The sequence below is a fragment of the Mus caroli genome, unplaced genomic scaffold, assembly GCF_978045245.1.
Source record: "Mus caroli unplaced genomic scaffold, Mus_caroli_1 scaffold_14, whole genome shotgun sequence".
NCBI lineage: Eukaryota > Metazoa > Chordata > Mammalia > Rodentia > Muridae > Mus > Mus caroli.
The window spans coordinates 66799796-66826807 of record NW_028227269.1 but is presented as its reverse complement, the minus strand read 5'-3'; positions in this window follow the sequence as shown (position 1 = coordinate 66826807).

Sequence of the window (27012 nt, the reverse complement as noted above, 5' to 3'; positions counted from 1 at the left end):
ACTGTGCTCTGTCTCTAAAGTGACCTGAATAAAAGTGTTTGGATAATTTTTCTCCCAAATGATTTTGTTCTTTTAGGATGTTTACCTAGAGTCAATCATAATCAATCACTTCATGAAGAAACCTACTCAGCATCTATATATTGCTTTTCCCACTTAAAGACCCATATACCCCAACTAATTTACTTACATGTAGTCTTTCAGGTAGATAGTTTTTCTTCTCTTTCAGACAACTCGCAAGTCCCCGTTTAAAGGCTTTCTGTTATTGAGTTGCCTTAGCTGTGATGTCCCTTCACAGCAATAGAACAGTAACTAAGCCACTCCTTTAAATCCCATAAATTTTGAAGCACTCTGTAAATTTAGAGGCAATAAATTTGCAGGAAAGAGAACAACTAACAGGAAACTGCCGCTTCTAAGTCACTGCTTTTCTTCTTCTGCCCTAATACAATCCTGAATTAGAAGGGTCCCTCCAGCATATATGTGCACAATGGCAGCCCACACTTTAAACCCCATTCTCTCACATTGACATTTGAACCTTGGCCACCCCAGAATTCTCATGTTATATATTTTCAATTCACCCTGAGGAACAACTTTAAAAAAAAAGCTCTTTATGCCTTAGAAGCATGCTCAGGGATGACTGGACAGAAGATTCTGATTTCAGGTTCTCAGATAACAAACTAAAAAGGAGAATCTAGGTTCTGTGTGGGTATTTGTTTAAGTTCTGTTTTGTTTTGTTTTGTTTTGTTTTTTCCATTCTTGGGCGGACCATGGATGTATCAAGATCTGAAAAGTGGACATTAGTATGAGGGTAGTTATCCAGCTGTAAACATGATCTTAAGTATAGATTAATAATTTCATAGAAAGGATTTTCATTATTTCCATCCCCTGTGGTTTGAGTAGAATTTATCCCTGTAAAACTCATATGAAGAGTTGGACCCAGCGTAAACACACTGACAGATAATGGTCATTCAGTGAGTTGGGGAGACATGTGGGATTTACTCCTAAATGGATTGATAGTTTTCTTTTAGGGCTGTGTCAGTGACTGGGAGAGTCTGATCATTTGTCCCACTTCTACCTGGTACTTTTCATATTGCATTCTTTTCCAGCAGCTGTGACTTTTACTCATTCTGGTGTGGCTCACTTCCTGCTTTCAGAAGAACAGGTATTTAGAGAAATGTGTATCAGCAGAAGCTGACCCAAAGTAGTGGGATTTTCTGATGAGAAAGCAGACAGAGAAGAAACGGCTTTATTAAACTTACAGATTTTATGTAAATGGAACATTTTAAAAATAATGTGTTTTAAAATTATTTTAAAGATAATAATTCTGTGGAAAATTCCAGTACTACTTTCATTTTGTTTTACAATTGAGCAAAAGGACTCAAGAAGATTGGCTTACTCAGGTGAAACATTTTATTTATTTTCACTCCTATCAAAAATATAATAAACTTGATAAATACTTAACAATAGAAATTTGTTTCTCAAGGTTCTGGTGTCTGGAAAGTCAAGAGCAGTGGGGTAGGTGCCTGGTTTCTGACTCCAAGATACTGGCTTATAATTGTGTGCGGTAAGAAACACTGTCTTTACATTATGCCGAGTGAACAGAGTAAACTCTCTCTAGACATTTTATGTGAGTGCAGACTCCATTCGTAAGGATCCAGCCTCTGGTCTCCATCATTTCCTAGAGGACTTACCTCTTCATGCTACCACAGTGCTCATCAGGCTTGTCTTACCAAATTCTCAGGGAACAACCTCACTTAAAGCATATCAGATGGTGAGAGAACATAGAGATGCTGAGGGCTGTGGAGATGGCAGTGTGGACAACGTGCTTGCTGTGAAAGGGGGTGGACCAGAGTTCCTTTCCCAGAACTAATGCAAATGCCAGGTGGAGGGTAGCCATGGCAGCCTACCTGGTTTTTCAATGCTGCAAAAATGAAGACATGGATTTCGTGAGCAAACTGGCTAGCTAGACTAATAACACATATGAGCAAGCTCTGAGATCAACTGAGATTCTCTCTCTATCTCTCTCTCTGTCTCTCTGTCTCTCTCTGTCTATGTCTCTGTCTCTCTCTCTCTCTCTCTCACACACACACACAGACGTTAATAAGCATTTATACACATACACATGCCGTGAAAGAGAAACCAGGTGAAACCATTATGTGAGATGTTTAAAGTATCATCTTAGAATAATTTACTTATCTAACCTAATCAAGCAAACAGCAACACATAGGTTGTAGGTCTGAAGGTCATGGATAGAGGAGACGGGAACAGAGAAGTGAATTGAAATTGGTGGACTTTAAAAACCTTTTAAAAGATCTTCTTCTCTCTGTTAGGAAGAATGTATAGGCACTACTCCATTCAAATGCCACTCCTTAGAACTTAACCAATTGACAATATCAGAACACAGAGATTCTATCATAAAAACTCAGGCTTCCATATTTTGATTCCAAAAATATAATTTACCAGTTTTTACACATATACAAATAAGAAGTTGTGGTATACATGGCTGAAATTGAAGATGACTAAATTTTGCCAAGAATTTCTTATTATTATTATTTTTCTTTTTTACATTTAGAGTGTGTTCAGGGAAAAACAATGTGTCTAATTGGAGAATTAGAGGTTTATCCTTGAAGGAGAAAAGCCAACAGGAACAGCAATTTGTCACCAGAATGCAGTCTTAATGGTTTCCTATGAATGTGATTTTGTTCCAATCGGTTCTGAAAATTCTGAGGAGAGGTGCATTAACTGGTCTCCGTGGATCTGATTATCTACCCTAACTACCAACATCCTATTTGTCAGACACCAGCTAAAACCATTGTGATGAGAGTATTTCTAAATCTACCCAGTGAAGAACTGAAAATCAAAAATTCATTCTCTTTTATAGTTGAGCATATGATAATAGGTATTTGAAGACAGCAGTTTAATTACTGAGGTGGTGGATCAAGTCCATTTTACCCCGACCCCTGCCAGAATAACATCTGTTAAATTTATCACCTCTCCCCTAATATGACTGTGCAGTGTTGATTAACTAAGCATGTGGCCCTTCCAATTTGGTGACTCAAGAGAGCCCATATATCACTTAGCACATCAGAAAGCATGTTCAATTGCTTTTGCCTTCATTTATTACCCCCTAGGACAGAAACGACTCTTAGCTTTCCTGATTAAAACACTGTGACCATGCTTTAAGTTTAATTGTATACATTGCCAGTTAATAGCATGTGCTTCCCTTGGGCATAAACTTTTAAATCTCATTGAGATTGACTTCTGTGCTATGGCAGAGGCTCTAGCTTGGGGAAAATGCATGTCACATTTTTTTTTGGCTCTAGTTATATAATGTGTCCCTGGAATTCATAGGAAAAGACAATGCAACTTAATTTTAAAGATACAAACCTTAGAGAATATTTAATTCCAATAAAAATGATGTAATTCTGACAACTATTTCATAAAGAAAGCAGGGCAATTCATAGGGAATATGTAGATAATTTGGAGTTGATGTAGATAATTTGGGCAGTGCTGGTGACCAATTACAAATATTAGGGTCTTAGAACACGAGCACATGCAAATTTGAAGACAATGACAATGTTAAATAATTAGAAAATATTTAAATCAAGTGATTTAAATATTGTTGAATATTTTCAGGACTTCTCTGAAGGATTATTAAATAACTTTTATACTTTTTATCAACAAACACGGTTTAAATAGAATTCTGGAAAAAAATAAATAACCAGAGTTACTTAAGTTAAAAGTTCTTTGTTAAGTTTTAATGATTTCCCTTTTTATGAAGAGATAAGTTTTAGGAGAAGTAGAATTCTCAAATCAAATAAGTTAAATAGCTCAAGAGATTTCTAGGCATATACTTCTGCTATCAATCAACTGAGAACTTACAAAAGAGAAAAAGAAAGAGAGACTAGGGAGACAAAATTTTCATTAAGATGGAAACAAATGGTGTATATCTATATTTCCAAATAAAACAAACTTAAAAATAATCTACAACAGAAGTGGCAATTTAACAAAATAGGGTTCTTATTTAAAATTTGAGAAAGAGACCATATCTTTTCAACTGATTTATTCAAATGAAATATAAGGTTGGAGCTTTTTTTTTTTTTTAAATATCTTTAATGTATTTCTTCTGTCCACTCACTATCCCCTTCAGGTCTGCCCTCTCACAGTTCCTCCTTCCATTCTTCCTTGCCCTGTCTTCAAGAGGATGTCCCCATTCCCCAATCCTGCCAGGCCTCCCCACTCCCTGGGATTTCAAGTCTCTCAAGTGTTAGGTACATCTTCTCCCACTGAGGCCACACCAGGCAGTCCTCTGCTGTATATGTGGTGGGAGCCCTGGATCAGCTAATGTATGCTGCCTGGTTGGTAGCTCATTGTCTCAGAGATCTCAGGTCTCCAGGTTAGTTGAGACTGCTGGTCTTCCTATAGGGTTGCCCTCCTCCTCAGCTTCTTCCAGTTTTCCCCTAATTCAACCACAGGGGTTCCCAGCTTCTGTCCATTGGTTGGGTATAAGCATCCACATCTGTCTCAGTCAGCTGCTTGTTGGGCCTCTTGTAGGGCAGCCATGCTAGGTGCCTGTCTGTAAGCTCACCATAGCATCAGTAATAGTGTCAAGTCTTGGAGTCTCCCCTTGAGTTGGATCCCAATTCAGGACTGTCACTGGACCTCAGTCTCTTCTCCATTTTAGTCACTGCAGTTCTTTTAGACAGGAACAATTCTGGGTCAGACTTTTTGACTGTGGGTAGCAACTCCATCCCTCCACTTGATTCCCTGCCTTTCTATTGGAGGTGGACTCTAAAAATTCACTCTCCCCACTGTTGAGCATTTCATCTAAGGTCCCTTTGAGTCCTGAGAGTCTCTCACCTCTGAGATCTCTGGTACATTCTAGAGGGTGCCCCCTACCTCCTACTTTTTGAGGTTTCCTGTTTTCATTCTTTCTGCTGGATCTCAGGAAACTCTTGTTGCCCCTCCAATACCTGATCATGTTTTTATTTTAAAATTCTCTTTCATAATTTTTGCATTAATAGTGTCATATATTTTAATCAATTTCATGTCAATGATAAAGTATGGATATGTTATAGATATGACAATGAATCCTAGCTAACATAGTTGCTTGTCTAAAATAAAGGCTGCTTTTAATACTGGTAAATTAAGCATGGGGTAACAGTTGCAACATAAATAAACCAAATTCTTGACTTCAAACAATTTACATTTTTCAGCGAGGATGGCAGAGTTTACAAGTGTTGAGATACATGTTCCATGAGCTATGGAGACACAAAGAACCTGTTAATATGTAGAAGTAAAAAATGGATTTTAATCCACATACAGCTGGGATGACTTGTTAGAGAATGAAATTACCAGATTTTCATTTTACATACATCACTATAGGTATAGTATGAAGAATAGATATCTGTAAAGTGAGGATAGAAATATTATCCAGTAAGGGGACTACTGCTTTATCTAGGAAAGGAAAGCTAATGACTGGAGTAAGTTCATAGTAGTGGTTGGGGGTGACTGGTGATGGCCTCTATTTCCATGTATTTCAATGTGCACATGATAGAAATTACTGGTAGGTGTGGTTGTGAACAGATAAAGAAAAAGCAGGAGTGAAAAGTGACTACAAGATTTTAGAAGAGAGTAAGAGAGTGATGTTGCTTCCTACTTGAAATGGAGATTCATGGGCCAAAGGGGTGATTGAAGAACTGTGGTTTGGACATGCTAAGTATGAGTTATCCATTATATATTGAAAAGGATATACTGAGTGTGGATACATTTATAAAATTACAACTCAAAAGTCAAAATTAGAGATACATTTTCAGTTTCTCAGGGCACCGGGGCTATGTACTGTCACAGGACTGGGTAAGTTAGACTCTGATGTCATTTCAAGTAATAAAGAATCTATGGAATCTTCTGCACCTGAGATTCTCTCTTCCATCTCTTGTATTCTGTTGCTGATGCTCGTATCTATGGTTCCAGATTTCTTTCCTAGGGTTTCTATCTCCGGTGTTGCCTCACTTTGGGTTTTCTTTATTGTGTCTACTCCCCTTTTTTAGGTCTAGTATGTTTTTGTTCATTTCCATCACCTGTTTGGATGTGTTTTCCTGTTTTTCTTTAAGGACTTCTACCTGTTTTGTTGTGTTTTCCTGTTTTTCTTTAAGGACTTGTAACTCTTTAGTAGTGTTCTCCTGTATTTCTTTGAGTTATTAAAGTCCTTCTTGATGCCCTCTACCATCATCATGAGATAAACAAAGAATTCTCACCTGAGGAATACCGAATGGCTGAGAAACACCTGAAAAGATGTTCAACGTCCTTAATCATCAGAGAAATGCAAATCAAAACAACCCTGAGATTCCATCTCACACCAGTCAGAATGGCTAAGATCAAAAATTCAGGTGACAGCAGATGCTGGCAAGGATGTGGAGAAAGAGGAACACTCCTCCATTTTTGGTGGGATTGCAAGCTTGTACAACCACTCTGGAAATCAGTCTGGCGGTTCCGCAGAAAATTGGACATAGTACTACCGGAGGATCCCCCAATACCTCTCCTGGGCATATATCCAGAAGATGTCCCAACCGGTAAGAAGGACACATGCTCCACTATGTTCATAGCAGCCTTATTTATAATAGCCAGAAGCTGGAAAGAACCCAGATGCCCCTCAACAGAGGAATGGATACAAAAAATGTGGTACATTTACACAATGGAGTACTACTCAGCTATTAAAAAGAATGAATTTATGAAATTCCTAGGCAAATGGTTGGACCTAGAGGGTATCATCCTGAGTGAGGTAACACAATCACAAAAGAACTCAAATGATATGTACTCACTAATAAGTGGATATTAGCCCAGAAACTTAGTATACCCGAGATATAAGAGACAATTTGTAAAACACATGAAACTGAAGAAGAATGAAGACCAAAGTGTGGACTCTTTGCCCCTTCTTAGACTTGGAAACAATCACCCATGGAAGGAGTTACAGAGACAAAGTTTGGAGCTGGGACAAAAGGATGGACCATCTAGAGACTGCCATATCTAGGAATCCATCCCATAATTAGCCTCCAAACGATGACACCATTGCATACACTAGCAAGCGTTTGCTGAAAGGATCCTGATATAGCTGTCTCTTGTGAGACTAGGCCGGGGCCTAGCAAACACAGAAGTGGATGCTCACAGTCAGCTATTGGATGGATCACAGGGCCCTCAATGGAGGAGCTAGAGAATCTAGCTGCATATGTATCAAAAGATGGCCTAGTCGGCCATCACTAGAAAGAGAGGCCCATTGGACATGCAAACTTTATATGCCCCAGTACAGGGGAACGCCAGGGCCAAAAATTAGGAATGGGTGGGTAGGGAAGTAGGGGGGGAGGGTATAGGGGACTTTTGGGATAGCATTGGAAATGTAATTGAGGATAATACGTAATAAAAAAATTTAACAAAAAAAGAAAAATTTAAAAATTAAAAAAAAAAAGGAATCTAGACTATGGACTCAACTGTGTTGAAGTTGAAAACATCCATAGAACTTGCCAATGGAAGTCTTAGAAGAGTACCCAAGGAAATAAGTAACAGAAAGTCTGATAACAATACTCTGTGTTCTAATAATTCTTACTGGATGAAGCTACACTGAAATTCACAGGAGGGATGGATTGAACAGAAGAATAACCACCTTCAATATTTTCCCTCGGAAGTTGCCTGAATCACTCTTTGAACGGTTTTACTAGTCTTGGGGACTTTCCTTATTAAATAGAAGTTATCCTTCTAAAATTTTGACTGTTGTGTAGAAAGGAAAGATATAGAATGCCATGCCTATCTTCTGAGTCCATAAAAAGATGATGTTCCAGGTCAGAGATGACAGCAACATGGTGCAGAGGGGCATGTAGGCCCTGTGCTTACAAAAAACCACTAGACAAACAAGGGAAATTAAAATCACAGGACTATCTCTTTAAAGAGATAGATGTAGATAGATGTATAGCCTGTTTTCTATCCAGAGGACTGGAAGGAGATGTGGTTAATAGCTTTGAAACCTTTGAGCCATCTGTGTGGTCAGAGCAGACTAGATCCCCTAGACTCTTAAACTGAGTTTGTCTCAGTCAATCTACAGCAATATTCTCCCACAGGCCCTTATCTTGAACCTGTTTTATCACTTAATCTGTAGAACTTTTTTTTTTTCACAGAAGATGGCATTTGTACTTTTTAAAGAGTGGATGCAGTCAGGTCCTACATTTTTCTGTGTGTGTGGGATTGAGTTATTTATTGATAAGAAACTTTTCCAATTTGTGCCACACTTAAATATACCTAGAATAAACTACCTTAGGTCAAACTCTTGAAGGCTGAACCAACGCTGCCTGCTATGTCATATTGAGGCAAACTATTTTCTTATCTTCTGTGGATCTTTATTCTGCTGGCCTCTGTGGTTACAGAGACCTCCGCAACTTGGCTTATGATAGTGGAGACATTTGAAAGGACTAAACCTAGCTGGAATAGCCAACTTCACAGCAACTTCACAGATGTTTCCTTTATTTGAATATGAATTGGGTTTGTTCATTTCAATGTAAAAAGTAGTTTTAAAAAATATATATATAAGCTTTAATAAAACATCATGACTTATTGAGATAAAATTTTCTTTACAAATTACCTATGTTTTATTCACAAGTTATTATTATAGTGTATATGCCCAATGTAAGGCATTAACGGTCACTCTTTTCTCTAGGCATCTAGCCTTTACTTAGAGAAGGATACCAAAAGATTTTGTTTGATCTTCAATATACAGTGGTGACTTGGCTACAAGGTATGTTGCTGTAATAATGGTACAAAAGTTGTGGAATTTCATGTCCATTCCATGAAATAGAACTCATAACATTGCTTTTGTAGCAAAAACATGGGGCTAGAGATATCATCAACCTAGTAGAAATCTAAACAATATTGTTCTACTAAAGGGAAATAGTAATAAAATGGCTTCTAGTGGTCATTAACCATCATCAGAGAAACTTCCACTTATAATTAATGACAACAATGGCAGAAATCCACAATGAACAATGAACAAAGAGTGATAGGTCTTGGAACACTCAACATTAAGTGAGATACCCGTATCAAATCTCTCCCTTTGAGGTGCAAATACTTTGCAGAAGAGGAGGCAGAAAGACTGTAAGAGTCAGTGGAGATGGAAGATACTTAAGAATATAAACCCTTCAAGACACAACAGGACTGATACACATATGAACTCACAGAGAAAGCAGAAATATGCATGGGACCCTCATGAGGTCCTGGTTCTTTGAGGGGTGGGGGATGTGATGAGGATTACCAACTAAGAAGCTATCTATAACTGACCAATATTCTCAAAGGGAGAATTAGTTTCTTCACTGGAGTCTCACATGCAAAGACTGAAGGGAAGGCCCCATACCCAGTTGTAGATGGTCAACTCAAAAGGGAATTTGTTGGTTTTGACATTATTTTCAGTCTCATAATGCTTTGTCTGGGCATTTAAGAAAAACTTCATTGGTCTTTTACCTATGTAGTATGGTTTTCAAATTTGTGTTTTTATAGTTCTTCTGTGTGTGTAAATTTGTGCTTCTTTTTCTCTCTTTTCCCCTTCAGTTTATTCTATTCAGGATTTTTTCTATTTGCCTGTACATCTTTGAAAGATAAGAAAGGCATGGAGTTGCATGCATGGAGAGGTAGGGAGGGTGTGGGAGGAGATGATGGAAGGGAAATCACCATCAGACTATATTGTATGGGAAAAGGATTTCCATATTAACAAAAGGATTCTGTTTAGCTCTGGTCTAGTCATGCTCTTCATTTGCCATTTGTTTCTCTTGAGTTGTCAGTGACTAATGATAAACAATGATTCATTCTTCTATGCCTTGTTGACTTCTTTCTATCATGGTGAAGACAAAGAACTCTTCATCTCTTACAGCTATTCATATTTCAGAATATATTACTGAATTTTGGTTTTACTTATCTCTCTTATTTACTATTATGTAATGGTGAAACACAATATAATATGCACTCATTTATGAACATGTCTATCAGAGGAGGAATGGATGATAGAATGTGTGTGAAATCAGAGAAAAAGTGTCTGCGATTGGCATGTTCATGCATCCTTGCATTTATCTATCAATGTATTTATAAATATCAGATGCCAGTATGCAGTATGCATATATATATATATATATATATATATATATATATATATATATATATATGTATATTTGAATACATACAAATCTGAACTGTCTAGTGAACCCTCAAGACTGGCTACATATTTGATGAAATTGAGCTCACCATGACAGAGTAAAGAATGAATACTTCTTTTGTTTCCTTCATTATTTTTATTCTATTTTGTATGTATAAAGGTTTTTCCTACACATATGCATGTAGGTATACCAGGTTGTGTTTAGTGCTTGCAGAGACCAGGGTAGAGATTCAAATTTCCAGTAACTGGAGTTGAGATCAGTTGTGAGCCTCCACCTAAGTGTTGAGACCTGAATCCAGGTCCTCTGCAAGAGCAGTAAGTGCTCTTGACCACTAAGCCATTTTTCCATTCATGAAATATAGCATACTTAAAACTAAATGTGGATATCTCTATAAGCAACCCAGCGTGAACAAAAATAGGTACTCCTAGACTATATTAGCATGAATTTATTTGCCTTATATTTTCGTAGTAGTTTCAGGATTGCATTAAAAATAAAAGCCTATATTCAACTTGTAAAACTAATATTATAATTTTAGAACTAATCTGTAGGAAAAAATAAAGCAAAATTAATTCATAAAAGGCTTGTATTATTCTCAAAAATCCATTGTGTTAGTGGACTAAAACCTTTCCTACATACTAAAAGTATATCTGTTTCTTATAGTTTGGCAAAGAACATAATTTCAGATCCTTATATATTCAAATGGGGAAGAAGAAAACAAGTCAGTAAAGAGCATTAGCCAGCAAAAACATCAGGAACTCAGAGTTCCTCTAGTTCAGTTGTTCTCACCCTTCCTAATGCTGTGACCTTTTCTGTGATATTGTGGTGACCCCCACCATAAAGTTTTTCTATTGCTTCTTCATTATTATATGTTTGCTACTGTTATGAATATAATGCAAATATCTATGTTTTCCAGTGGTCTAATGTTACCTCTTTGAAAGGGTCATATAATCACCAAAGGGGTCATGACTCACAAGTTGAGAACCATTGCCCTAGCCCCTCTTTTGCAAGGTATATGCTGGCTCAATAAGCCAGGTACCTGGATCATTTGACCACAGCTATACAGCAAAACTGTCAAGCTCCAGATTCCAGCCTCAGTGTTCTGGAGCCCTGGTGCCACTCCATTGCTGGCTTTGTCACTCATGACCCTGGTAGGAAAGAAAAGATCAGCACTCCTTGTTCCATGCACAGAACTGAGAAAGGTCTTTGACCCTACCTTGCTTCAGACAATGCTGTGCATTTACTTGTGTAGTACACAGAAGCCAAAAACAAAGGTTCACTAATGTTAACTATTATGCTTTCTACTGAGTGTTACAAATTAGAAAATATGTATATCCCCAGAGTGCTAGGAAGAAGAAATTAACTGCTTTTCATCCACTCTTTTATATAATATATTTTAGGAAGGCATGGGTGATGGCTATTTTTGGTTGTCAACTTGACTACATTTTAACTAAAAGCCAAGTGTCTGGGCACACCTGTGAGGGTTTGTCTTATTTAAATAATTTTAAGTAGAAGAGAATCTGTATCTTTTGAAGTGGGAAGGTACGCCTTGTAAGGTGGGAAGATCCCTGTTATTCTGGACCACACCTTCTGATGTCTACCTACACAAAGGACATGGAAGAAGGAAGCTCTTTCTTTATTGCCTGAGTTCCCTCATCCTTGCTGGCAAGTTTATTCTTTCACTTGCATCACAGCCTACTTCTTCAGAATTCTGACATATACTAGAGACCAACGGTGACATCCAGCCTCATGAATTTAACAACTTGATTCTTGGATTTTTCTCTGTTAAATACCCACTGTTAGACAAAACCACAGCCTATGAAACACTCTTATAAATTCCTTATATGTAAGTGTTTGTGTGTGTGCATACATTCTATCAGCTTTATTTCTCAAAAGAACCCTGACTAATATATCAAGTAATTTAAAAACAAATTAAAAAAAAAACCTGAAAATAAGAATGACTCTAAATGTGCCTGACCCTTGCCAGGTAGGCATGGCAGAAGAAAGGTGAAGTTGAAGACACTACAGCAGTGAGGAACAGCCTGACATGAGAGGCCTCCAATGCCACCTGAGTCAATGCTGCCAACTTTGGGGGATATGTTGGGGTCTGTGGTCCTACTGCAGCCAGGGTCTGTGTTGATGTGTTCATGGCCATTTCATCACCAAAGGCTATGAGGATGTCCACAGTCTGTATTGCAGCCAGAAGCCATGTAAACTGATCTGGCTCCTCCCCTTACTAGCTACCACAAAGTGGCAGTGATGTGAGGACAGGAGGGCTGTCCCTGCCTCTCATTTGGGCAGAATGGGAGAGCTGGTCTTGGAGGCACGTTCTTGTGAGAGTGGGAGAGTTGGCCCTACCCCTCACCTGGGCAATGTGAGGGAGCTGGCCCCAATGGCACACAGGCTGGAGATTTTGCTAGCTGACCAACTCAGCTACCACTCAGGTCCAGATTCTGGGCTTTGAGTTGGTCAACCCTAAGATCTACCCCTATGAGCTGCTGGAGTATGTGAAGGGGCTTGTCCATAGAGGCAGGATCTCCATGACACAGGGCAAGAGCAAAATATCTGAGAGTCTTTATGAGGTCCAGTATTGATTGTGTAGCAGAAACCAGAGGCCTTGAAATAGACTAATGATTCATGGCCATGGACATTCACAATTAGAACTGTTAGGAGGAAAGGGTATACTGTGTGACACAAGGTAACTTCCAATGCCACGAAGACAAATGAATATGTGATGGAGATGCAGGAAAGGAGCGGAGGAATTGTACATGCTCATGCAGTTGATAGAGGAGCAGGTCATTGCCCAGAGTGGACTGCAAGATAGTTTTTTTTTTGTTTGTTTTACTTTTCTTTCCTTTTTTCTTTTGTTTTCTAGTCTTTATTTTTGTTTTTTATTTTCTTTTCATGGGGAGATTACAAGAGTGGTAGGACTGGAGAATAAATGGGATTGGGATGTATGATGTGAAATTCCCAAAGACTCAATAAATGAGTATGTTAGAAGGAATGAATCTAAGTATCTTAATTACATATAGTAATATTCTGAGATAGGATAAAGGAGACCATATATTTCTTGAAAACGAGTTAGATAGTAGGAACAAAGATCCTAGAAATTGAGTCAGAAGGCTGAAAATTGTTCATTAATTTAGTTTAAGAATATTATTCAACTTGACATGAAACAGAGTATAGAAAATATACTAGTCTATCATTCTCATTCTTTAGTAAAAAATGAATTGATTGATTGTAAATAATTCAAAAGCAGTGTCTTAGTTAGGGTTTCATTGCTGTGAAGAAACATTACGACTAAGACAATGCTTAAAAGAAAAGATTTCATTGAGGTTAGCTTACAGTGTCAGAGGCTCAGCCCATTATCATGGTGGGAAGCAGAGCAGCATGCAAGCAGACAAGGTACCGGAGAAGGAGCTAAGGGTCAACACTTAGGTGTATATATGAGACCACTAAGTCCCTCTTCCCCCTCACAGTGACATACTTCCTCCAACAAGGCCACACCTTGCCAGGCAGTGGTGGCACACACCTTTAATCCCATCACTTGGAAGGCAGAGGCAGGTGGATTTCTGAGTTTGAGGCCAGCCTGGTCTACAGAGTAAGTTCCAGGACAGCCAGGGCTACACAGAGAAACCCAGTCTTGAAAAACAAAAACAAAAACAAAAACAAACAAACAAAAAACCAACGCCACTTCTCCTCCAATAAGTTCACACCTCCTAATAGTGCCACCTCCCCTGGGCCAAACATATTCAAACCACTGCAGGGGGTATATATGTCCATAATTTTGGCCCTTATTAGACTTTACGATATCATGTAGAAGGTAGGAATGGAGTGTATGTTAATGCAGGAGCCCTTGACAAACATGTAAGATTTGGGCTCAACCCTCAACAGTAAGGAAAATACAAAAAGGAAAAAGAGAAGAAATGTTTTCTTTACCAAGATGAAAAACTTATACACTTAATTTTTATTTCAGTATGATCCAAGAAATCGCAATCTAAACTGATTAAAAATTTTCCTGTACATCAAAGGATTTTCTCCTCTTTCATCAAAATAAATCCTTAGATCTTTGCATAATTCATGAGCTATTTCAAGAGCTTCAAAATGAATACCTGGTTTTCTACAGAATACTACAATGGCTTTGTACTATAAGCTTGATATTTTCTTAGTTCTCAGTAAGAAGTTTAAGTGATGGGTAATGAAACTATGGGATAAGAAAGTTTATTTGACACTCTCTGCTGAATAAGTTTCCAGTCTCCAGGAACTACTTGATAAGCGATTGTTCTACTATGTAGTCCAGCCCTTTAGCATTTCCAGTGCTCCATACCTTGGGTTAAGAAAGAGGATGAGGCTGTGCTCAAGTGAGTGGAGCAGTTCTTGTTTACTTCTTGGAGAACCAGTGGCAGGTTAGCAGCAACAGTCTGACCCTGTAGGTATTGATTTACCATATCAAATCTCTGTTATATGTTGGACCATCTTCTGGGCATATACCCAGGAGTGGGATTGCTGGATCCTCAGATAATACTATATTCCAACTTGTAATACATGCTCCACTATGTTCATAGCAACCTTATTTATAATAGCCAGAAGCTGGAAAGAACCCAAATGTCCCTCAACAGAGGAATGGATATAGAAAATGTGGTACATTTACACAATGGAGTACTACTCAGCTATTAAATACAATGAATTTATGAAATTTCTAGGCAAATGGATGCATCTGGAGGGTATCATCCTGAGTGAGGTAACCCCATCACAAAAGAACGCACATGATATGCACTCAGTGATAAGTGAATTTTAGCCCAGAAACTTAGAGTACCCAAGATACAACTTGCAAAACACATGAAGCTCAAGAAGAAGGAAAAGCAAAGTGTGGACAATTTGCTCTTTCTTAGAATTGGGAACAAAACACCCATGGAAGGAGTTACAGATACAAAGTTTGGAGCTGAGACAAAAGGATGGATCATCCAGACACTGCCCCACCTGGGGTTCCATCCCATAATCAGCCACCAAACGCAGACACTATTGCATATGCCAGCAAGATTTTACTGAAGGGACCCTGATATAGCTGTCTCTTGGGAGGCTAAGCCAGTGCCTGCCAAATCAGAAGTGGATGCTCACAGTCAGTTATTGGATGGAACACAGGGCCCCCAATGGAGGAGCTAGAGAAAGTACCCATGGAGCTGAAGGGATCTGCAACCCTAAGGTGGAACAACAATATGAACTAACTATGTACCCCCAGAGCTCGTATCTCTAGCTGCATTTTTAGCAGAAGATGGCCTAGTTGGCCATCATTGGGAAGAGAGGCCCCTTGGTCTTGCAAACTTTATATGCCCCAGTACAGGGGAAACACCAGGGCCAAGAAGTAGGAATGGGTGGGTAGGGGAGTGGGTAGGGGGAGGGTATAGGGGAGTTTTGGGATAGCATTTGAAATGTAAACGAAGTAAATATCTAATAAAAAGTTGGAGGAAAAAATTAAGTGATTAAAAAAAACCCCACTAATCCATGGGTCTGCAAATGAATATCTAGTAGGCTGCAGTTTGACCACAAGCCCATTTAGCAGAACTCAGTAGGTTTCCTTCACTCCCCAGGGCATATGACTTTGCTGAGGCATGGTTGTTGGCTAAGACTATGGTACTCCTACACAAGGATTCAGTTCTGTGGAGAAGTCTTAGAAAGCTATTCGTTACTCTTATAAATTTCATGACACTATTTCGTGGACACATCTTGACTTGCAGGTCATTTCTGTAGCATTCTTGGTTCAGCACTTGGTAATATCACTCATAACTTTTCTATCCCAGCAGGTAAAATAGCATCTTCTAGCGCCATGAAAGCTATCTAAACAGGAAATAATTTCAACCTTGTTCTTTTCTGTTTTACAGCCAAAATGTTGTGTCTCTGTTAACAGGGTTGTACCATCTAATGGTGGGAAAACAAGAGTAAGGCCAACATTTAATTTTTTTTTTTTCTGGGCTGTGGTTCTGGGACCTCTGTGATTATTGACTCTTAAGAGAATGATCACATCTGGGACTGAAATTTTTATTTAATAATTCTTGTGTCCAGGAGGACACATTGTCCACCCAATGCAGGGTACCTATGTTTGACCTTCTAAAATTATCCTACAAAGTAGTGAGTTTTTATTTTAGCATATTTTTTATGTGATATGCTAGGCATACTATGAAAATATACAAAGAAATACTTATTAAAGCTTAAGTGTAATTTTTCTTGTGATGTCCATGACTCTGACTTTTAGGACCTGATAAAGTTAGTCAGAATCTTCTGAATTCCCTAGACTTACAGCATCAGTCTGATAGCTCATACTCACACTGTTTTATTAGATACTGGCAACTTGTGTTGCGTAGGGAAAACTTGGGATATAAGGAACATGAATAAAACAAATTAGACAAATTAAAAGGATGGAATTCAGAAGGAGCAAAAATACACAAAACTGAAAAGCTGCTCAGGCTTCAGCATAGCTCTTTTTATCTCCAGTCAACAGTAAAAGTATGTCCTTCATTAATAAGGGCTTTGTGCTATTTTAAGAATGCATATTGATTTAGGGAAGAAAAGACTACATTAAGTTTAATCTGCCTGTTCATAGTTTTCTGCCATTAGTGTGACAGTAATGGTTTAAATTTTTTTATAAAAATAAGTTGGTAATTCTTTTCAAGGAAAATATATAAATATGAAAAATATAGAAATTTGCTTTATTTTGACTTTCACATACTATACAATGATTTCAAGTGACATTTTGATAATTTCTTTACCAGTTTTTCTGCTATTTTGTAGTTACCTAATTGTGTTTTGAAAAAGCCATTGTCACTGATGATTTAATTTTGATAAGTGTGTTGTGCTTTTTATAGCAATGTAGTAGAAGCATTGGGAAATTAATATATTTTAACATTTCTGTGAGTGAGAGAAAGATGTAATTTATAATGAAGTAAATTTTGCTGTTATTGGGGTATGTGTGTGTGTGAGTGTGTGTGTGTGTGTGTGTGTGTGTATGTGTGTGTGTTTGCATGTATGTAGTGTTTAATACAGTATTACCAAATAAAAATATCATTTTGGCACAGGATAAATATTAGAAAGTTGTTGTTCATATGTTATATGAGAAAAAAATTAACTCAGTCTTCCTAACTTGGAAGATATTTGTTGGCAATTTTGAGAATATAAAAACTCTGTCTCAGTAAAAGGCACACTGAAGATATGGAAGCTGGTACTTCCGGGGCAATGCACCATTTAGCTTTCATTGGGAAGACAAGAATATTGTTGTTCAGTGGACTGGAGGGAACTTGAATTAGTTCAGTCAATTAAGTCATGATTAATTTATGTTAGATTCTGCTCTCTTGAGTCTATAAAAGCTGAGACTTTAGTTAACCAGCAGTATTTAGTTTAATAAAGGTAAAGTCTTTAAAAATGAATTCTGCAGAGAGGAAAAAAAATCTACCACTGACACGATCAATAGACAGCAAGAGTTGTGTTTTAATTTGTGCCAATAGAACTTTGAATGAATTAAGAAACTAATAACAACAGGGCTGCTCCTTTTAAACGGATAGCCAAATTTCTCAGATCATTATTAGCATAGCATATACGGTGACTCCTACCCAGACATGTGGCACATTTCAAGTATTCAAGAGAGCAAAGGCTTTCTTTGCCGAAAGAGCTGCCACTAATCATAAGTTCATGTTCTTTCTGGTTCTAAATAGAAACAGTCAATTGCTAGCACCTTCAATCAAAAATGCTTCTGCAGAGGCTGTGCGTAGAGTGTGATTACTCTAATTATCCTTCTGAACATAATGCATGAGTCTAATGGGTTTTTTGTGTATGTATGGCATTTAGAGAGAAATGTGGCTTAATGCCTAACTGGGTTCTTAAGTCATAGGGAAAAATAATAGACTTATCCTGGTCAACAGCAAAAGCAGAGATAAATCTTAAGGAAAATGTCTTTGCTCGAAGAGTAGCTCAAATAGTCTAATTGTTGGACATAGAATTTGGTAGAAGACTAGTGTGTTTAGGAAAAAATCTTTAACTTAATAAATGAAGGAGATACCTTTAGCAGATACTCTCACACATGGTGAAGAGAAGCTACATAGCTGATTATACTCCTGTTGGTCTTTTAAAGCACTGAGTAAATCCTACCAGCGCTGTCTGAATTCTGGAAACGTGATGGTAATGTCATCATATAGGATTTATTTTGATAGAAATACCAAATGCGAGGCAACGACTGAGTTCTGTCATGTCGCAAACATGATGATTCCATGAATACTGTATGTAGATATTGATAGACCAAAGACCACAGTGAGAGAATGTAATATGTGGAACCATCTTTCTTGGTTTGCAGTTGTTCCTTGCTCACAGCGTGTTTTGCAGGTTGACCTTGAACTTACAATCCTCTTGAGTCTACCTCCTCCGTAGTTAGGATTATAGGCTGTCAAGCTTAGTAGCGCCATCTTGAACAATTCATTGAATTTATTTGCCTCTACTTTCTTTCCTATGTTGGGTGGAAATAGTAAGCGCCAGCACCTCTCAGGCTCTCATACAGATTTCACAGGTTAATGCGGATCAATCCAACATGCAGCCAAAGCCCTTAGGAATTTGCCTGGCAAGGAGCAGCTGCTCAGGGAATCACAGTGCTAATTATCATACTGCCTTCCTTGTCACTTACCAGCTTATTTGCAGAGTGTATGAGATGGTATCTGTAGGGAGAACAATGATCAGTTTCTAGGCTAGAATGTAAAAGTGTCTGCTTCTAAGAACATTGTTTTGATCCTCATACAATAAAGGAATAGAATGGGACTAGCACCTGCCTTACTACCTAAGCTTGCTCCTGGATTCTATTCCTCTCCCATTCTCTGAGATACAGTTCAGGGCAAACGACACTCTACCTTACATGAGAAATAGAGGCTATGCAGAGATTTCTTCCCAAATACATTTTTATATTTCACCTATATTTAAACTACTAGCTATTATTATAACTTAAAAAATCCATATAATACTGTTATTTGCATTTAAAACCACAGTTTCTGTCCCTATGAAATGCCTGTGTTATAATAGTTACTTTTTGTTTGTTCATCTTAAAATTTTAAATACATACTTGCAGGAGGTTGGTGACCATACTTGGGACATTTTTCAAGCAATGTTTTTTATTTATTCCTTAACTTTAGTTAAGGTTGTGAGTATCAGTTATAACGTAGCTGTTCAATAATTTGACAGTGGGAAAGACTCACTCTCAATGATTGTAAATGCCCAAGTGCTCACATTGCCCACCATGAACCACATGCTTCAAGTATTGATCAAACACAGCAATCCATCTTGCTAACAGCAGTGTTGACAGAGTAAGAAAAGTTCCATCTTCGTGATGTGCCCTGTTTCAGTGCTAGGATGAGATACTTTTTTTTTCTTTTCTGAAACAGTCAGAAGATAATGACACAGTGACTCAAATGTGTTATTTTCATAGTAACTATTATAGTCTCTCTGGGTGTAGAAAATCAGCAGTGGCTTGCTCATGCACAAGTGCCAACTGAACCATGAAGGGGGGAGTGTTTTTGACAACAATGGCACCTGTAGTGTTATGCTCTTATTGACAACACAGTAGGGGTGAGGTAATAAAAGTGCTGTTCTTGTATGTTTGTGAAAATATCCGTGGGTAATGTTAATCTTACTTAGGTCTCCCCCCAAATAGAATTAAACAATGAACTGTTTGCTATGATTGAAGAGGATAGATCACCAAAAATAACTTAAGAATGAGTTAGGTGAGGGGATTAAATGGGGAGAGGGAGAGAAGACAGAAGTAAGGGGGAGAATGGGGAGGGAAAACTAACTTTAAGGGCCATTTCAGGGGTCTTGTGGAAACCCACTACTGTAAAGGGTTCTTAAAATATATACATTTATGAAAGAAATCTAAGTGGAGTCATCAAATAGCAGGGAGACAATGCCTCAAATGAAATTTATAGTGCCAGGGATGGATTGAATCTAATTGAGTTTTTTCCCAGGTGTAGGCAGCCGCACGCCTAAAAGATGGTGCTGACCTCTGGTACACAACACCATTGCACAGGCGCCAGCCCGAATCTGGCGCCAGCCCCTCCAGAGTGGGTGTTACATATCAAAGTGCCAACAGACTGACGAATCCCAGGAGGACACGTAGCTCTCCCCAGTGCTGGGGTGGATATAAGCAGTCCTCCAGGGGTTTCTGGGGTTCCCCTGTAGCATGGAGGTGTTCCTGAAATAAAGAAAGCTGTTAAGAAGAATCCGACCATGTTGCGTCTTTTCTTGCTGGATGAGGCAAGCGCAACACCCAGGCTCTTTACAAGACTATTACTGTCTGCAAAGTAAAGGTAAGGCCTTTACTGAAGACAACATTTACATCTCACTGAACATGGAGAAATTGAGTTGGCGCTTCATCTATAAGGGTGACCTTCCTGCATAATAGACTGGTACAAAAGTGGCACAAAAGTTGCAGCAGTAACCAACCACTCTCTAATTGCATTTAAGGCCCACTCTGCAGGGTGGAAGACTTATCAGTGGATAAGAACCTGAGATTAAACAGACCATGAACTTAGAGGAAAACCCAACATTATTGTTCTATTAAAGGAACTCAGTGATATAATGATTCAGAACAGCATCCTGCTAAACCTACAGATGACTCTCTTTCTCTGCTATAATCAGAAGAGCTTTTTTTCCTTTTTTTTTTCTTTTTTGCAGTAGATAAAACCTAATACAGGGATACATCTTTAGACAATGTTCAGAGAGTGAAAGACTTTGTAACATTCAGTTCTAAATGGGATATTTTCATCAAACTCCTCTTCTCCGGGATTGCAAGGCTATGAAGAGACAATAGAAAGATTTGAAGAGCTATAAGGGATGGATGACAGCGTCTTCCAGATGCAAACAGAACTAGTACACACATGAACTCATAGGGATTGTGGCAGTATACACAGGGTCTGCACAAGGTCTGCACAGGTCCAAGACAGTCTTTGAGGGAAAAAAAATCAGTGTTCTCCAATGGATTGCAACTGGCCATATGTTTTATCTTATTTTGCTTTCTTCAGTCTTTGGGTATTTTTAATTTTACTGTCTTTTCTCTTGTATGTTAAGCTTTCAAATTTTGTGGTTTAATGAGTTTTGTTTGGGTGTTTGTGTCTGTCTATATATGTGTGTGTTTCTTTTGCTTTTGCATTTTTATGATCCCTGTCTCTGTCTCTGTGTCTCTGTGTCTCTGTGTCTCTGTGTCTCTGTGTCTGTCTCTCTCTTTCTCTCTGTCTCTGTCTATGTCTGTCTCTGTCTCTGTCTCTCTCTCTCTCTCTCACACACACACACACACACACAATTTACCTGTTTGCTTTTGTGGAGTTGGATAGGGGAATGTGGGAGGAGATGAGGAGGGAAAAGAGTGGCTAGAATATTAGAACACATTGTTTAAAATTTCAATAAAAAATTAAAACTATGAAATAATTCTAGTCAAATATAGACTTATATTTATATATTAACTTTAAAAGTTATGGTCAATTAAAAATGAATTGGTTAGGGTTGGGCTAATAATTTTAGTATACTATGTGCTTGGTATACAAGAGGATCTAGGTTTGATCTGAGTGAGGAGTGGAAGGAGGGAGGAAAGGAAAGAAAAAGAGAGGGGGATGGAATGGAAGAGTAGGGGAGGGCAAAAGCAAGAAGAGGAGAAAGGAGAGGCAAGGATAGGGATATGGGTGGCAGACAGGGTTCCATTAAGGTCTTATATAACTATAAAGGTTAGCCTGTTGGAGAAAATTAGAAACAACAATAACTAAACCATCTACCTGTTAATCAAAGCTTTCTGGAAAATGTAGATAGACAAGAGGAAAATGATTTAAAATAATCAATCACACCACTAAATGATTTTGCACTAGGATAGACATATAAAAAAAAAAAACCTTATCGTTGACTTATTATTCTCCTCAGAGTCTTGCATGACTCTCTAGCATACCTAAAAAAATGCTTAAATCACTTTCATGTTGACATAACCCCAAATTACCTGGCCCTAGATGCTCACTCTCTATTGGTTTCCCAACACATTAGTTAATGTCTCTCTAACCTAGAACTGAGCTGGGATTTCTCAAATGTGCAAGCAAATTCTCATAAAGAAAACATTCCCAGCTGTTGTCTTAACTTTGCATTCTGTTTTACCAACATAGATACATTTAGTAGGTTCCTAAGCAAGCAACCTCTCTTATGAGGGCCCCTCCTTGATAGCATCTCTAAAGCTATATCCCTATTTTTTTACAATAATTTCCTTAATATCTATCAGCATTTGGCTTTATTTGTCTACCTTGGTGTCCTGTACATCTATTGGAATGTAAGTTTCTTGAGGCAAGGAACCTGGACCACAGTTTTAGTGATGATATATACTATATTGACAGTATATGCTCAATCATTACTTATTGATAAATTGATATCCGATGTTAACATTTTGGTTATAAAACTAAAAAATAATCTCTGTAATGCTTATTTGAGAATCATTTTTAGTGTATTTTTGTTCATAAATTTGCTTAATCCTCCCAAGAAAATAACAAATTCCTCCTCATATGCATTAAAAAAAAACCCAGAGGCATTAGTATGTAAAATAGTTTGTCCAGGATACAGGTGGAAAGGAATGCTGTGAGAATACTAACATTTGCAGTCTTTTCTCAGAGCTGAAACCCCAGCCACGGTTTCAAATTGTCACTCTGTGTCTCACTTCACAGACATAGAGCTTCCTATACACACAGAGATTCAAGTATAGTTGTATTTAATGAAAATACTTGGAGATTTCATGGATGGGAAAAACAAGGATGGTGGCAGTCACAAGTTTTCACTGTGTAGTTTAAGAGAACTATGAAGGCTACAGGGGTGATGCACTGGTGGAAAGGAGTATGCAGGACTCACAAGAGCCCAGAAGAACTAAGAAAATAAAACAAATGAAAAAACAACGACAAATCTCCAAGTCTTATGGAAGATGCTTTTAAAATATGGACTCACAAATTGGAAGGGAAGATGGTGGAGCAGAAACAAGTGCTGAGAAGGAAGAGTCTATATTCTTTGTTGCTGCTGCAGACTCAGTCAGCAGGAGGCAAGCACAATAGTCTTTTTTGAGGAGTGGAATCAACCACAGGGGGGTTGTGCAAGCTGCTGCTGCTGGTGTTGTTTGCACTGACAATGACAAGGGCAATGTGCTGCTCCTTGGAAATTCTGTAGAAGTTGATCAGTGCTGAATAGGGCTGCTTCTAGACCCTCAGGCTGCCAAGATGCCTATGTGGTGCTGAAGCAGCTGCAACCCCTGCTGCTTGCCCTGCTGGGAGGGAGAGTGCTTAGGCAGCATCTCTACCTACAGGCTACAAAGTACAAAGGTTGAATCTAGAGAGCCTCTGGGTGGCAGACCCTGAGGACAGAGAGGTGTGTGGCAGCCAGAGCATGCACAGAAACTGAACCTGCCCCTGGACACCCTGCTTAGCTGCACCTGACTGGGCAACAACAGGATATCTGAGACAGTCTCTGTAATGGTCAAGTATTTATGGTGCTTCAGAAACCAGAAACCTTGGACCAGTCCTTGAACAGGACTCATTGCAATGAATATTTCTTCATTTGGGGGGACAGAGGTCCTAAGAGTAGGAGTGTGGCCCTAGGAGGAATGGGAAGTGGGTGTGCTTTGGGTTCATGATGCAAAATTCACAAATAATAAAAAAAGTTATGAAAAACATTTGGAGTATAGTTTTTCTTCTTATTAAATATATTCCCAAAGCATTATTTTAATTAAATATTTTATTAAAAATTCACACATAAAATTAATGTGTCTGAATCTAATCCTTCTCCCATTCCCTTCCCTCCAGTTCTGCTTCCCACCTACTTTTTACTTCCAAGTTCACATGCTCTCTCTCTGTCTCTCCTTTTTTAAACTTTTTAAATAAATTAATACCCACTGCCCTTAAGTGTATGGCTGTGGGATCATCTACTGGAGCATAGGTTGCTTTTCAGGGTCTGTGTCTCAGTTAGGGGTGGGACTTCATAAGCTCAGTCCATGCTGAGATTTTGCCTGGCTTGCTCTTGTACAGGTCTTGTGCATGCAGTGCTCAGCCAATGTGAGCTCTTGGGTACAGCTGTGCTTTCATGTCCCACAGACATTCTTTCATTATAAACACCCATGGCTTTTCCAATCTTTCATCCTCTTGTTGGGGAGTGAATGTGATAAAGATGTCCCACTTGGAGATAGTTACTTCATAGTCTCCTATGCTCTGCACACTGTAGCACAAAATGATAAGGGTTGAGAGATGTATCAATCTGCTAGTGTGTGTGTGTGTGTGTGTGTGTGTGTGGTTCAAGGATCCAAAGTTTACTCTGCTCTCTTACAGACAACCTAAGTTCGATTCCCAGCACCCAGCTTGAGCAGCTCACAGCTACATGTAACTCTAGCTACAGGAATGCAATCCCCTCTTCAGTTACTCACAATCAGTGCACTCACATGCACAAAGCATACACATATACGTGATTTATAGATAGATAGACAGATAGGTAGATAGATAGATAGATGATAGATAGATAGATAGATAGATAGATAGATAGATAGATAGATAGATAGATAGCGAAAAAAAGTCAGGCAACGGACTCCAGTTAACTTTGCTTGAATTCAATTTGGCTGCCAAATTGTCTATAATTTTAGTCTCCATATACAGTTAACAAATTAATAATAAGCCTTGTGTTTATTATTATTTAGACACTTTTCTTGACATTGAAGTTTCAGAACGATGTCTTACCTTTTAACCAACTCTTTACAGATGCATAGTAAGCTTTCATGAGTGATGTCCCTATGTGATGCGCCTACATATCTCTTTACTCAAAACATTGAGTCATGATTTACTTCCACATTAAACACTGCCAATTCATCAGCAAAATTCCTAAATATTTCCCAAGCTTTCTCATTTTTTTGCGGTGAGTATCTTCACAGTTATTGTCCTTCTAAATGATGCTGTTACCTCTAGTCTTGCCTCTGAAACAACAGCTTAATTAGAATATTTAATTTTCCTGCTTAATGTCTTACAATAGCTGTATATTTCTTCTTGTAGTAGTCTCAATATGATTTCTTTTCTTTTCTTTTTTTTTTTTGCCCATATCAACCTCTCTATTTTCTCTGACAAACTAGCTTATTTCTATCTTGACCTAGGAATGTTGTCTTGAGTTCAGTTTTCATTATTCTGTAAAGTTGAAATGGCTTCATCTTTCAGCTCTCATTTGAAATGGCACTTTGTTATGAGAGATCACATTGACAGAAATAATCCACTCTGACTAAATGTTACGACTTTCACATGATATTTTGTACCCTCAATGATAGTTTTGTACTTTTAATGATTGACATTTATTCAATTATTGCTCATTTCCCTATAACTAAACCATTAACTCAAAAAGTACTAAGTACGTGATCTGGAACTTAGTGATTACTCAATAAATACTTGTGGTGTGAGAAAACCTATTTACATTTTACAGTTATAAAGGGATATCCATGTGTATACACTCATCATTTAAAATTGTAAGTGAGCAATAGGTTATTTTCTATCCTAGAGATGTAACATAAGGACTTAAAAGTTCATCTGAAGAAGAGCATAGCAACTGGGTTTCCAATACCAAGTAGTTAGGGCTGAAAACATGAATATAACTTATACAGACTGAAAAGGTTATGCTTAGGAAGATCTCTCTCTCTCTCTCTCTCAGTATGTGTGTGTATATATATATATATATATATATATATATATATATATATATATGTGTGTGTGTGTGTGTGTGTGTGTGTGTGTGTGTGTGTGCATTTAAAGACGATTAATGGAAAAGAGGTCATGAACAGAAATAGAGCAAGGAGGCATATATAAAAGTTTGATGGGAGGAAATGAAGGGAGAAATGTAATTATATAATAATTGTGGGGGAGGGGAGGGATCTGTTCCAGTCCAACTTGTCTGGAACTATTATGAAACTGCAGAGAGGTTTGTTTTTGTGTTTTAAACAGGATCTCATATAGCTCAGGCTATCGTGGAATTTGCAATGTAGTTGAGGCTGGCCTTGAACCTTCATCTCTCTGCTTTTACCTTTCAAGTACTGTGATTACATGCCTAACACTCCAGAGATATTTCATTGGCTTGCACAAATTACAAGCAAGATTTGAGATAGAGGTTTTCCTAAAACCAGGTTGGTCGGTAGGGCTTCTTACTGTTCTGTAAGTGCTCTTCAAGTAAGAAACATCCCAGCTTCCTCTTCTCTTGATTCAATCTTGAGGTAGGGTCTAAATAAATACATGCTGCCCTTGAACTTCTTCTGCTGCTCTGCCTGGTCTTGAACTCATAATCTTTTGGCCTGAACACTCTGATTGTTTGTCATCTAATGAAGTTCTATACCATCTGACCTAGCTTCAAAGCCTTTTCTCCATTACATTTTGAAAGCCTGAAGTTCTGCATACTTTGTAAAAATGTGCTGATAGCATTGTCAGATTTACTCTTTAAAATATTGCTAAATGCATTATGTATTAAAATGGAACCAAATTAAGCATCTAAAGTAGCTTATGTGAATAAATAATAAAATATTCATGGATATTCAGTAAAGGGTTATTCTTAATCTCCATTCTTGAGGAAATATAAGTTAAAAGTTAATCTTAGTTTATAAGAATATCCCCTATTTCTTATTAAGAAGGTGTATATATTCAGTCTTAGAACCTATAAAATATATGCTAGGTATAGTGTTGGTTAATTTTGGCATATTTTATTGATTCTCACAATCAGGAAATTTATTTTTATAATTTTGGGCTTGAAAAAAAGTCTTGTGCAGAGGAAAATTATCGCTAGACTTTGC